At 35.5% G+C, this 12,952-nt stretch overlaps 1 protein-coding gene and 1 long non-coding RNA gene across 7 annotated transcripts in view; one reads left to right on the forward strand and one right to left on the reverse strand.

Moving 5' to 3' along the window:
* LOC112839987 (uncharacterized) overlaps positions 1-11,297 on the reverse strand; it is a 44,248-nt gene extending 32,951 nt beyond the window's left edge. For both annotated transcript variants that reach the window (XR_012375260.1, XR_012375261.1), the window contains exon 1: positions 11,186-11,297. This is a non-coding gene — a long non-coding RNA (uncharacterized lncRNA). The remainder of the gene's footprint in view (positions 1-11,185) is intronic.
* Positions 1-12,952, forward strand: part of LRRC28 (leucine rich repeat containing 28) — a 160,289-nt gene that overhangs the window by 43,785 nt on the left and 103,552 nt on the right. The window lies entirely within an intron of this gene.

The following is a 12,952-nucleotide window of genomic DNA, read 5'->3' on the forward strand; positions in this document are numbered from 1 at the left end:
CCATTTACCCTCCTTGTGTTCTTATATAGTATTTTTCCTTTATGTTTATGAGCTCTACAATATAGTGTCAATTTTGCAACAGTCAATTGTCTTTAAAGGAAATCAAGGTAATAAAAAAGATATTCTTTGTTTTTAACCCAGATGTTTACTATTACCCATGCTCTTCATTCTTTCCTGTGGATGTATTTTCTCTTTGGTATCATTTCTCTTCATACTGAAGTCCTTCCTTGTAGTGCAGGTCCTCAGGCAATCAACTATCTCAGTTTTCTTTATGCAAAACTGTCATTATCTTTGAAGAATATTTTCTCTGGATATAGAATTCTCAATTGACAGGATTTCTTTTTGGCACTTTATGAAGGTGACCTTCCATTGTCTTCTGACCCCATTGTTTCTAATGAGAAATCAGTTGCAATTTGTATCATTGTTACCTTGTATATAATATCTTTTTCTATGGCTCTGTTAAAATTTTTCTCTTTATCTTTTGTTAGCAGTTTGTTTAGGATGTGCCACAATGCAGGACTTTAAAAATATCCTGGTTGGGGTTTTCTTGATTCCCAAATTGGGAAGTTTTCTGTCATTATTTCTTCAGATATTTTTCTGCCCCGTTTCCTCTCTTTTTTGGGAGCTCTAGTCACACACATGAAATCGTTTGATATTGTGTCACAGGTCACTGAGGCTTTGTTCTTCTAAAACAATTTTTTTCCTCTTGATCTGAACGTTGCATGATACATCTGCTGATCTGTCTTCTGCTCACTGACTCCTTTTGCTCTCTCCAGTATGCCATTGATTAAGCACTTTTTCACCTCACAGTTTTGTCCCCTTTGCTCCGCTGTCCTACATTTTCCGGCTGCTTCAGCTCTCCAGGTCGGATCTCTGGTCCTTCTGCTCTCTGAGACTGCTGAGCTCCGCCTGGGTTCCACTTCCCTGTGCTGTGGCCCAGAGTGCACCCCTTGGCAGAAAGCCACATTCCAACACAGGACTCACCTCTTCAAGGATCAAAGGTCTGTGTTTCCAGTCTGTTGCTTGAACACAGTTGCCTCATCTGTTTTTGAGTAGTTTTATTGTATTTTGGTGGGGAGCAAGTCTGGTGTCAGTGACCCTGTCATGTTTGGAAGTGGGAGTCCATTACATGTTCTTTGATTTCTCATCTGATTGCTAACCTGCATGCTTTCATATATATGAATTACATACCACTTAAACATTTATATGTTGCCTTCTACTTGGAAGAGTATTTGTTAGAGAACAAATTTAAACTCATTTTATTCCAAAGACTTTTTCTAACTTGATCAAGTAAAATTATATATGTGATTTATTAGGAAGACAAATACCATGCACTTGCAAATAAAGGAATATTAAGGAAAGATTTCCATCAGTGCAGAGCTGCTTGCCAAACATTTTGTGATTCACCCTTTGGTAAAGACCACAAGGGCCAGTGGATATTAGAAGCATCCGCTCACTCTTGATAGTCAACAGAAGCCTGATGCTTTTGTGATTTGCTGTAAACTCCCATGAGAGAAGATTGTGGTAATAAACAAACAACAAAATGTAACCAGGAGTCAGAAAAGATGTTGCTGACATCTGGCATAAAAATCAGCCTATTTAAAAAAAAATTTTTTTTTATCCCTGAAAGTTGTTTTGCATACCAAAAAAGGAAAGACTTTTAGTCCAAATTAAAAACATTAAAGCAGTCTATGTTGTATTTTAATAATAAAAATTTTAAAAAATAGTGAAAGCACACAAAAACACATATGTCTGCAAAAATAAAATACTCAAACACAGAAATATGTGCTACATATAACTAGCCTGAATTGTTCCAAAAACTCAGCCTTCAAGTATGGTCAAGTTTGTTATTTTTTTCTTAAAATGTGTTTTTCTTCTAGTTGAGCCTCTCATTGCTTTATTGAAATGAAATTTAGTATCTCTTCTTAGACCCGTCCTGTCGCCACCTAAATTGTTCTGAAATTTTTGTGCTCATTGGTCTAACGTGGAGGCAGGGAGGAACAGATCAGCCTTCTTCCTGGAGAGCACACAGCAGGAATGGAGCCTGGTCATGCTAGGCTTCCACTGTTGCTCACACCCCGATTGTTGAGACGTCATTGGCGTACTCTGACAGATGATAGCACAGGCTGTAGTGCTTCTTCAGAAGTGCCGACCCCGTTCCTGTGGGTATAGACTGGTCACTGGTGATCCACACTGGCGTTCCCTGGGTTAGTTTCTAGGGATGCTGGGTGGCTTCAGGAACATGGGGGCAGCCCTGGTTTCATTGCCATCTCTTCGTGCCTGCCACTCAGAGATCAACTCAGAGGGAATCCTCAAAACACAAAGGATCTTATTGTACCCCCTTCCCTCAAATTATCATGGCTCTTCACCCCCTGTTGCCCTCCTTGGTGGCTACCATAGTAATTTGGGGGTAATTTACCCTCCTAGGGAGACTCAGCTTTTCACTGATTCCACATCAGTGCTGGTAAATTAACTAGCTAGCACATTTTTTCACTAATAAAGAATCTAAATAATTAATCTCTGGTAGAGCACCCCTCTGGTGTCACCAGGCCATATATATATATATATGGTCAGCATTATATATAAATAGACTTTATTTTGTAGGGTTATCTAGATTACCTGGGGCACTGACTTACTGTTTCATCTGCCCAGCAAAAAATATTTGTTGGTTCAAAGTACCATGCTATGTACTAGAGGAAGTGGAAATGGTGAAGGTGCACAAAATCTAGACCCAGACTTCAAAGGAGCTTATGATGTTTTATTGTCTAATACTTTAGGCTAATATTTGTACTTTCAAGGAAGAGAGTAGACAGGATAGAGAAAGAATTATTGAGTGTGTTTAGTACTGAGTTATCTGGGTACAGTACAGAGTGGTTAAGTTACCTATTTGACAACTAATGGACAGAGGGATAAAATCTAACAATTTACCCATCCTCAGCTTGCTAGATGACCACGGGGTAATTGAATAAATTGTCTACCAGAGTTCTAAACTCATCTTCACAATCTGTTCTTTCATTGTCTCTTATAGGCATATAAATTACTTTATTAGTATCTTTGTTACACATAACACTCTATTAGTAAGATAACTTTATACCATAGCTAAATACATATTACTTTATAGTAACATAAAGATTTTTTATTCAGGTTTTTACATAACATTATCTCAGTATACTAAAATGCATGGATTTCTCAGAAAAAATATTTTTATATTTGATACTATTACATATTGTACAATCTGGTTACAAATGGAGCTAAAACTTTTAAAGTTTTATTTACAAACTTTCCCAAGGTTTAAAAATTGGGCAAAAACCTTGGAATAAAAATGGCCATTAAGATTCTTCTAAAAGAAAAAAAGTTTTGTTTTCTGGACCATGCGTCCTTTTCAGTATCAAGTTAATACAGAAAGTACTCCTTTTTAGGAAAGATGTGAAGGGAATTGGCGGAACACATGCCAAGCATCTGAAAAACAAAAGTTCATTGTGATGATACTTTTTAAAAAAAGGCAAAAGGAGAAAAGTTAGTCCTTCAGACTTGGAAAGCCTCTCCCATCAATCATACTACTGGCTAAGGCATGTTGAATTCCTTTCCATGGTCCATTCCTTTGTGAAAAGATTTAAAAGCAGCTAACATCATAATAGCAGCGACCCAATTTGAAATCCCAAGGGGAATACTTCCAAATTTACTTTACATGCAGTACTGTTATTCTTCCCTTTCTGTGTACAATTAATTTTCTCCACCATGGTCTATTATGAGCATGGTGCTGGTGGGAGCCGTGGAGACAGTGCAGAGGTCAGCTGAAGAGGATTTAAGGAGAAGTCATGCATAACGTTGAGAGACTGAGCTGATGTGTAAGTGGTGTTCAGGATCCAATGATTTGGATTCGAGTATTTCCCATTGTTTTATCTCTGCAATATATTCAACTCCTAGTCTGTCACACACACTCCTTTTGGGATTATCTTTCTAAATTACAGATTTGAAAAATGACTTCGGCAGTTAAAATGCTCCACTTAAATAATTTGCCAAAAGTGTTGTGGTTGCAGTGAGAGAAGCCCATAATGGGTTCATAACCATATGTTTATCATGAATACCAGGAATTGGTATTAAAAGCTGATGAATATAAATGATCTTAATCTTTTGGAGTGAATGTTACTGAGAACTTATAAAATGTATTTTTTTAGGCACAACTTAATGGGAATTCAGAGATTGAATTGTTATTTTTGGACATAAATCAACTTGCAGTACTTTTAAGGTAGTGTGAGTAATTTCTATCATAGCTTTGATATCTTGGCAAAACTTGGGGTTCGTAGTTCATTTTTACTAAAGAGCTTTTGAGCATTAAATATGTTTTTTTATATTTTAATTTGTATTGTATTTGCGATTTGATTTGTATTTGTGAACCAGTCTTGGAAAAGACAAGTTATAAAATAGATACATTTAAAAAGATTATATTTTCATTGTTATTTTATAGCTGTCTTTTTTTTTTTTTTTACCTTGATTTCAATATGCTGTTTTAGGTCAAACTGTATATAATTGTGGAGAAAAACTAACTGGTAGAATATAGGTTATATGCTGAATAGGTATTTCCTAAAAATATTGTCTTCAGGGTATAAAACCTTTATTTTGTTTCATATTTTATTTGAACATACTCATTGCTTACTTCATCTTTACATTGTTTTAACCTGTTAAAGGTTTTAAGTCATATTGTCTACTGTACAAGTAATTTTAAAGGTAATGATTGTTTTAGTAAATGAAAAGCTTTATGATTTGCCAAGGGTTGATGTAATGAGAAGTAATTAAAATTTAGTTTGATATGGTTTGTTACCAACTCCCCGACACACAATTGACATCACAGTTCTTTGTTTAATCCTCCTATTCCTTTTTAAAAAAATCAAAATCGTACGCAGATATGTTGTTTTTAAACGACTTGTGTTAGTTTTCATTGTGTATTTATTTGTAAATGAGGAAACTTGAAGTCAAAACTGTGGCTGTTGAAGTGTCAAAGGATTTTAAAAATGAATGTCCATTAGCTGGTTTTATATATTCTCTGTTTCTTCACTAGATTTGCTGACATTCTGAAAGAGAAAGTCTGGCAGGTCTTGTTTTGATGACTTTTTTATTTTTAGTTTCAAAAGTTTGGCATTCATTACTTTAGTGTGAACTTACAGTATCAGTATCAGTGTCTTAGTATTTATTTTTTTGGGAGTAACAGCAGGTTTTGTAGAAGTCATATTATTTACTTATACATTTAGGTTCTTAACACGAATCTGTTGTCCTTAAACGAGTTTTTGCTATAATTTTATAGTCATTTTGTAAAATGTTGAAATAATCGAGTTTATTGGAAATAATAGCTGAAAGATACACATGGATGTTTAATCTCAGAATTTTTTTTTCCCGTATCCATTTTTGCCTCCTTTTAAAATTTAAATGTATATTTTCATGAATGAAAGTTTAAGTTTTTATAAGTCGAATAAGATTAAATTGAATTATTAAGTCTTCAGTTGAGTAACCAAAGAAATATTTTTATGATTTTCTCTTTGCATGACTTGAAAAGGATGTTTACTCTAAAGCAGAGCAAATATAGCTTGGAAAACATTTTCAAAAAGTAGGCACAATTATGCATATTGTTGTATATATCCCAAACCCAAATTATGATTTCTGTGGTGCAGTTCTTCATATTGCCTGCTCTCTCTAGGTGACTGAATATTACCTATTTGAGTATGTGAGATAACTTTTCTTTACTAATTTTTCTGCATAATCAGTGGAGAGTCACAAATACTGTCTTATATACATGGAATATTGTCTTACAGTCTGTATACACACAAGAGGAGCTGCTCTTGTTCAGAGATAAATTTCCATGCTTTGTTCACTTAAAGTGAAATGATCCAGTGGCATAATTGAAAATATATTTCACACCTATCAAATCCCTGAATTATTTAGCAATTTAAGAACCAAAAATTTATATCACATTTAGTGAGTGATATATTAAATATAGACTATAGAATACTGTTAATTTTAAACGAAAGAGAAAAATGAAAGTTTTAGTCTGTTTGTCTTTTGAGATTCTTAACATAGTAGATCAAATCAGCTTTGTAATTCGACAGTTAGCACAATTTTACCTATTCTGTACTTAAGAACTTTTTTCTAAAGTGCCAATCATTGTGTCTATTTTATTTGAATGCTCTTGGTTTGCCTATGATATCCTGTGAAATTGCTTTTGGACTTTATGGCTAAAGCTATTTGAATTTCCTACAGTTAGAATTCCATGGAGCTTTAAGAACTGTGAACTTTCAATAAAGCAAAAGCCTATAAACTTAATGTCACTGAATCCCTATGTCTCCATTTTCTTACTCGGCGTGGTACGTAGTTTTAACTTGATGGGTTCTAATATACCTTCTACCACTAAAATCCAACATTCTTAAATTTATGCTAATGCTAACAGGTTTCATTTTATGAAGGGCATGGAGTGAGTGTCAAAAATCTGTTTCTGATGCTAAAAGACATGACATAATACAAGGCATGAGCATTTGTATATCATGTCTGTTTATCTCCTATTGGTAGTTTAAATTTCTAACTACTTCTAAGTCAGAAACTCTGTAAAGTTATGATATAGAAACATTAAAGCAAGAAATAGCACCTTGATTTCCTTATCTCCAGAGCTCTCTGTGTAATCAATTTACAAAGTGTGACCCGTACACAACTTGTTTTCCTCCACATCACTTTTTTTTAAAGTCCTCTAAGTAGTATCTTGTTAATCTTTATAACAATGTCAGTAATGTTCCTGGCATGAGTTACTAATTTATTTAAACTACTGCCCATTGATTTTTTAAAAACATCTTTATAGAGGTATAATTTACACAGCATAAAATTTACCATTTTACATGTTCCATTTGATGAATTTTATTTAAATGTACACAGTTGAGGAACCCTCATCGCAATCGAGTTCTAGAATTTGTCCATTGTCCCCAAAAGTTCCCCAGTTCCTGTTTGTCACCAGCCCCTGTTCTTACCCCCAGCCAACTGCTCATCTTTCTATAGTTTCACCTTTTCTAGAAATTACATATGAATGGAATCATGTAATATGTAGCCTTTTGTGTCTGGCTTATTTTACTTAGCATAATGTTCTTGTATACAGTTTCGTGTTTTAGTAGTTTGGGTTTTTTTTATTGCTAAGTAACATTTTATTGTATGGTTATGCCATATTTTGTTTATTCACTAGGTGATTGACCATTTAAATTGTTTTTAATTTGGGCTGTTCTGAATAATATTGCTGTGAAGCTTTGTGCACAAGCTTTTTGTGGGCAAATGTTTTCCTTACTCTTGGGTAAATGCCTAGGAGTAGAATTGCTGGGTTGTGTGATTAACTATATTTTTCACTTTGAAAGAAAGTGCTAAGCTGTTTTCCAAAGTGGCTATACCATTTACATTCCTGCTAGCAATGTATAAGGGTTCTAGTCCCTCCATATCCTTGCCAGCATTTGGTATTTTCAGTCTTTTTATTGTGGCTGTTCTAGTAGCTGTATAGTAGCAACTCGTTATGATTTTATTTTGCATTTCCCTAGTAACTGAAGATTAAGCATCTTTTTATGTCCTCACAAATTTCATATGTTGAAATCCTAACCCCCAAGATGATGGTATTAGGAAGTGGGGCCTTTGGGAGGTAATTAGGTCATCAGGGCAGAGCCCTCAAGAATGAGAGTAGTGCCCTTATCAAGGAAGCCCAAGAAGGCTCCCTCACCCTTTCCACCACGTCAGGTCACCATGAGAAAATAGGTGTTAATGAGAAAGCAGGCCCTCACTAGACACTGGGTCTGCCAGCACCTTGATCTCGGCTTCCCCAGCCTCCACAACAGTGAGAAATTTCTGTTGTTTTTTAAGCCACCCAATTTATGGTATTTTGTTATAGCAGCCTGAACAGACTAAGACGATATCTTTTTCTTGTGCTTATTTGCCATTTCTTTGGTGAAGTATATCTATTTAGAAATCTTTTGCTCAATTTTGTTGTGTTCTTTTTTTTTTTTAAAGATTTATCCATTTTAGAGAGAGCGAGCGGGGTGGGGGAGGGGCAGAGAGAGGGAGACAGGCAGACTCCCTGCTGAGTGGGGAGCCCAACAGGGGACTTGATCCCAGGACCCTGAGATCATGACCTGAGCGGAAACCGAGAGTTGGACGCTCGATCAACTGAGCCACCCAGGTGCCCCTAAGTTGTTTGTGTTCTTATTATTAGTTGTTAAGAGTTCTTAATATGTTCTGATGTTAAAGGATAGTTTTCACAAAAAAAAGGTAAGATCGTGATTTCCATACAGATATAAAAATTTTAAAATGTATTAAACCTTTAATTTAACCTGTTAATAAGGAGACTGCTAAGGTATTATAACCAGTTCAAAGGAGGATGCAAAGAACAGAACATTTAGAGATTAAGAATATTGAAATGGGAACAAAGCTGGTTTTCTCCACAGGGACAGAGGGTTGTCTCTCCATGGGAAATAATTCATTTTTGTGTTTATAAACAAGGATTATTTTACATTGCTATCAGTGATCTACAACTTACAGAGTTGTGAAATTGCTCTCATAGAATGAGAATCAGCTAACCTGGAAGGAGATGTTAGAGACCAGGGGTTAGCAAACTCTGACCTATGGGCCAAATCTGACCCTCCACTTGATTTTGTAAATAAAGTTTTATTGGAAGACCGCCGTGCCCATTCATACACATATTGTCTATGGCTGCTTTTGTGCTACAGTGTCAGAGTAGTTGTGACAGTGACTCTATGATTCACAAAGCCTAAATTGTTTACTAAGTGGCCCCTTAGAGCAAGTTTGCCAACCCTCCTCTTGTCTGAATGCAAGTCCTTTATCAGAGGTATTATGTATAAATATTTTCTCCTAGTCTTTGGCTTGCCCCTTCATGTTCTTTTATTTTATATATGGGATATTCAGTTGTTCCAGCACAATTTGTTAAAAAGACTTTCCTTTCTTTGTTGAATTTTCTTGGTAACTTTGTTGAAAATCAGTTGTCTGTAAACATATGGGTTGATTTCTAATGTTCTGTTAGTCTTTATGTCTCTCCTTATGACAATACCACATTGGCTTGATTAGTGTAACTCTATAGGAAGTTTGGAAATACCATGTAGGTCTTTCAGTTTTGTTGTTTTTCTTTTCAAATTTCTCTTGAAAAATAAATTTCATTGATTTTTTACAACCAGAGAAAATCAATTTTTCCTTCTTTTTGGGTATTTCATCTATATACATGTTTCTTTATGTTGCAGTAAGGAGGTAAAAATGAGGGCCTGGAAGACCTTTTATTGCACTGATCAATGGGGATTATTATACTTTTGAGTATAATTTCTGATCAATCTATTACTTGCTTTTTATTTATGTAACTTATGACTTGAAGCTTGTGTCTCTAATTTTACTGTGCCTCCCGCAGCATTGTGCCTCTTATCAATAATATAGGGACAGTGAAGGGCCAGACAAGGGGGCCAGATGGACATGGTTTGCATTGTGACTTCAGTAGGATGGACAATTGAAGGATGCCTTGAGACTGAGGGAGATTGCTTCTGCTTGTCCAACCCCTGTGGACCTGCTTCTGCTCCTCACTGATGGCCAGATCGTGGTGATGGGAGTTAAGCAAAAAGAAGAGAAAGACTCAGGGTTTTGTCTCACACCAGACTACCTAAATGCATTTCATTGTTGAATAAAAATCATGGAAATATGTGTAAAAAGATTAGTTGAAAGGATACCAAACAATTAGGATGGTTACTAGAAGAGTTCTCTTTGTGGCTTCTTTATAAATATAAAAGTCTATGTTACTTAAGGTTGGGAAGTAAACTGCGAACATCATTTTCTTTTAAGTCATATTTTATAATCAAGCCTTTCAGGGCCTATTATAGTGCTCAAATTTTAATCTTTCTATAAATGTGTAAATTCTGGTATTTATATACATTTCATCCATATAAAATATAGATTTTATAGCATATATTTAAATTTTTAAGTTCTTGCATAGAAGGAACTAAAGTAAAATAAATACTACTTTGAAATGTCTCAATATTTAACAAAATGTTTATAAGAAATATCACTCAGATATTGCAAGAACTAAAGTTCTACCAGCACCCTTAGGAGTCAAGCTTTAGCTTTTGAGAAAGTATCAGGTGTGTTTAAAATACTTTAAGGAATGTTATTTAACAACTATCGTCTTTTGAAACACCCTGATATGCTAATTAGGGGAAAGTGAAATTTGGAATGTGGAAAATTGGATTTTCCCTTCTATATTTTTCTGTCATTCTAAAATTTGTAAATAAACAAAGTGATTTTGTTCTTTTGAAATCCTGCTTTGTGTTCCTTTACTCAGGTCTCTGAATGCTCCACTTAGTTTCTCTAAACAGTGCTCTACATAAAGTATGTTAGTAGATCTTTGTAAAAATTGTGATGAATAACTTCCTATTTCTTCCTCACTGCTTAAAAAAATAAGGTAGTATTTCAGTATCCATCATTGAGACATTAAGCCTTGAATGGTAGTAGTTTATTTTCAACATCATTAAGGCTATTCAGAAGAATACTTTGTTAAACGTTTGTATTTCTCCCTTTGTCTTCATTTAATTATTTCTTAGTATTGCTCCTTATTAGGCTAAATTACTTTGGTATCTCTAATTAAAAATTAAATATCTTATAATGATCTAGCTTTTAAGAAGACAAGCCGACTAATGATGCCGAGCCTTTTCTCTTTGCTGTTGGCCCAGACATTGCCCGCTTTGGTTTCCTAATTTAGTAACAGAAATAAAACTATGCACGACTGGGCAGGTTTGGCATGCCGGCATCCAGCCAGGAAGCATGGGTTTCTTAAGTAAGTAGACCGATGGGGATTTGCGGAAAACACAGATTACGTTACATGAGCTTTGCGCTTCGCAAATCCCTAACTATTTAAAGGAACTCAGCTAACCCACGGCCACCGAAATAAAAGTCCATTTTGTTTAAACACACATGTACACTAAATGATGTATTGTTTCCTTTCCCAAAATTACCCTTCATCTTTATGTTTTTAACTTCTTACCTTTGTAAACTTAAAAAAAAAAACCAACTTTCCTTTTTTAGTAAATAATACATCAAATTTAGTTAACTCCATTCAGTTATTTTATACATTTGTATTGCCTTTCAAAATAGCATACTATGAAAGAGTTGGTAATATACATACGTAATGTGCTTCTGTGTGAGGAAATGAAAGAAAACTCTGAGATGTAAAAAAACAAAAAAACCCCAAAAGGCTTGATTTTACACAGCATGTCTGGCCCCTGCTTGCTGGATGTCTCTGCTGCACGGTGTGGGCATCATAATGCTCTGCATCACGCAGTGCTCCCTGTCCTCTCAGTGGGTCTGCAGTGGCTGCTTGCTTGAATATTTGAGCACTGGCTGCTTTTCCTCCTTGTTGGGGCCTCTTGTCTGGCATATCCGCAGTTGTCTTAAGTCTGTTGCCTCTGAATTTAGAGAAGAGCCTTGAGGCCTAAGGATTTTTTTCCCCTGCTTTTTTTCTCCTTCAAACTTTTATGTATTTCTTTTAGGCTCTGTCTTTCATTGTCAGATGAGGGCCGGTTATCCACCCTCGTGATCTTTTTTAAATTGGCTTTAGACTGTATGGAAACGCTGGAGGCAGGTAATTCTGAAGTATGTTTTCACGGAGAGAGGGAGAGACTATCTCATCCCTTATAAGGCTTTTGACAAATAGGGATGAACAATTGACTCTTATTCACATTTGGGAGAATGTGGGTAGGGTATGGAGGAGAATATAATGTGCGTGCTCCAAATTATACTAAAGCTTTATTAGTTGTAATATGGAACAAAATGGATTTAATATAAATTTAAGTAGTCAAATTACATCAACTTTAGAATCAGTAAGATTTCTCATTGTAAAAATGCCATCTAAAAGGAGAAGAAAGAGTACTGATACGTCACAAACTTCTTGACCAAAAGTGGTCAGAAGGTTATTAATGTATAAAAAACATTTTCTAAAATGGCCTGTTCCTAGCATCAGGATTCCTCCCTTGTTCTTCCCTTCCCTATCTCATTCTTCTGCTATTCGGTTATTCCCGTGCTCTTAAAATCCGCATTCTGGGGCGCCTGGGTAGCTCAGTTGGTTAAGCGTCTGACTCTTGATTTTGGCTTAGGTCGTGATCTCAGGGTCGTGAGATCGAGCCCCGTGTCGGGCTCCATGCTCAGCGGGGAGTCTGCTTGAGATTCTCCCTCTCCCTCTGCCCCTCACCCCCACATGCTCTCTCTCTTCCTTTTTCTCTCTAAAAATAAATAAATCTAAAAAAAAAAAAAAATCCACATCCCATGGAGACTGACTGACTTTGCTTTCCTGAGAGAGAGGGCACTGTTCTAACAAGGTTTTGGCTAACTTAGAGATGGGCGGAGGGGAGGTCTCTGTTGTCAGAGACAGAAAGTGGTATCTAGTGGTTACTGTGTAATTCTGAACATGAGTGCAATCTGGTATGTAGTTATTTTTGCTTAGTAAATTTAATCTTTTAAATGCATTGGACTCATTGTTACTGCTAGTAGTACTAGTGGTAGTAATAACAATAATAATATCTTAACAGTTACTCTAAAACGTATATTTTGCTCCTTCTCCATAAATCAAGAGATTATTGTTATTGGTGGCACATTTACTAAGTATTTAAACTAGGCCGGGCATGCTATTAAGTGCTTAACTCTGTTTTTTCTGTTAATTTATCAGTTTAATAGTATGGGATAGGTATTATTGTTTTTTACTTCTTTTTAAGATGAGGAACCTGCAGCTTAGATAGACTAACTGTCTTGCTAGAAATTACACAGCCAGTAAGTGGGGGGATCAAAGATTCTAATCCAGTTCATTCATTTTTTTAATGTAAAACAATGTACGTGTAGAAAAGTATACAGATTAAAAGTATATACATTGGGGGGGCAGTGCCTGGGTGGCTCAGTTTGT

Source organism: Callorhinus ursinus, unplaced genomic scaffold (genome assembly GCF_003265705.2).
Source record: "Callorhinus ursinus isolate GAN/ISIS: 27379988/994484 unplaced genomic scaffold, GSC_fseal_2.0 scaffold47, whole genome shotgun sequence".
NCBI classification, from domain to species: Eukaryota; Metazoa; Chordata; class Mammalia; order Carnivora; family Otariidae; genus Callorhinus; species Callorhinus ursinus.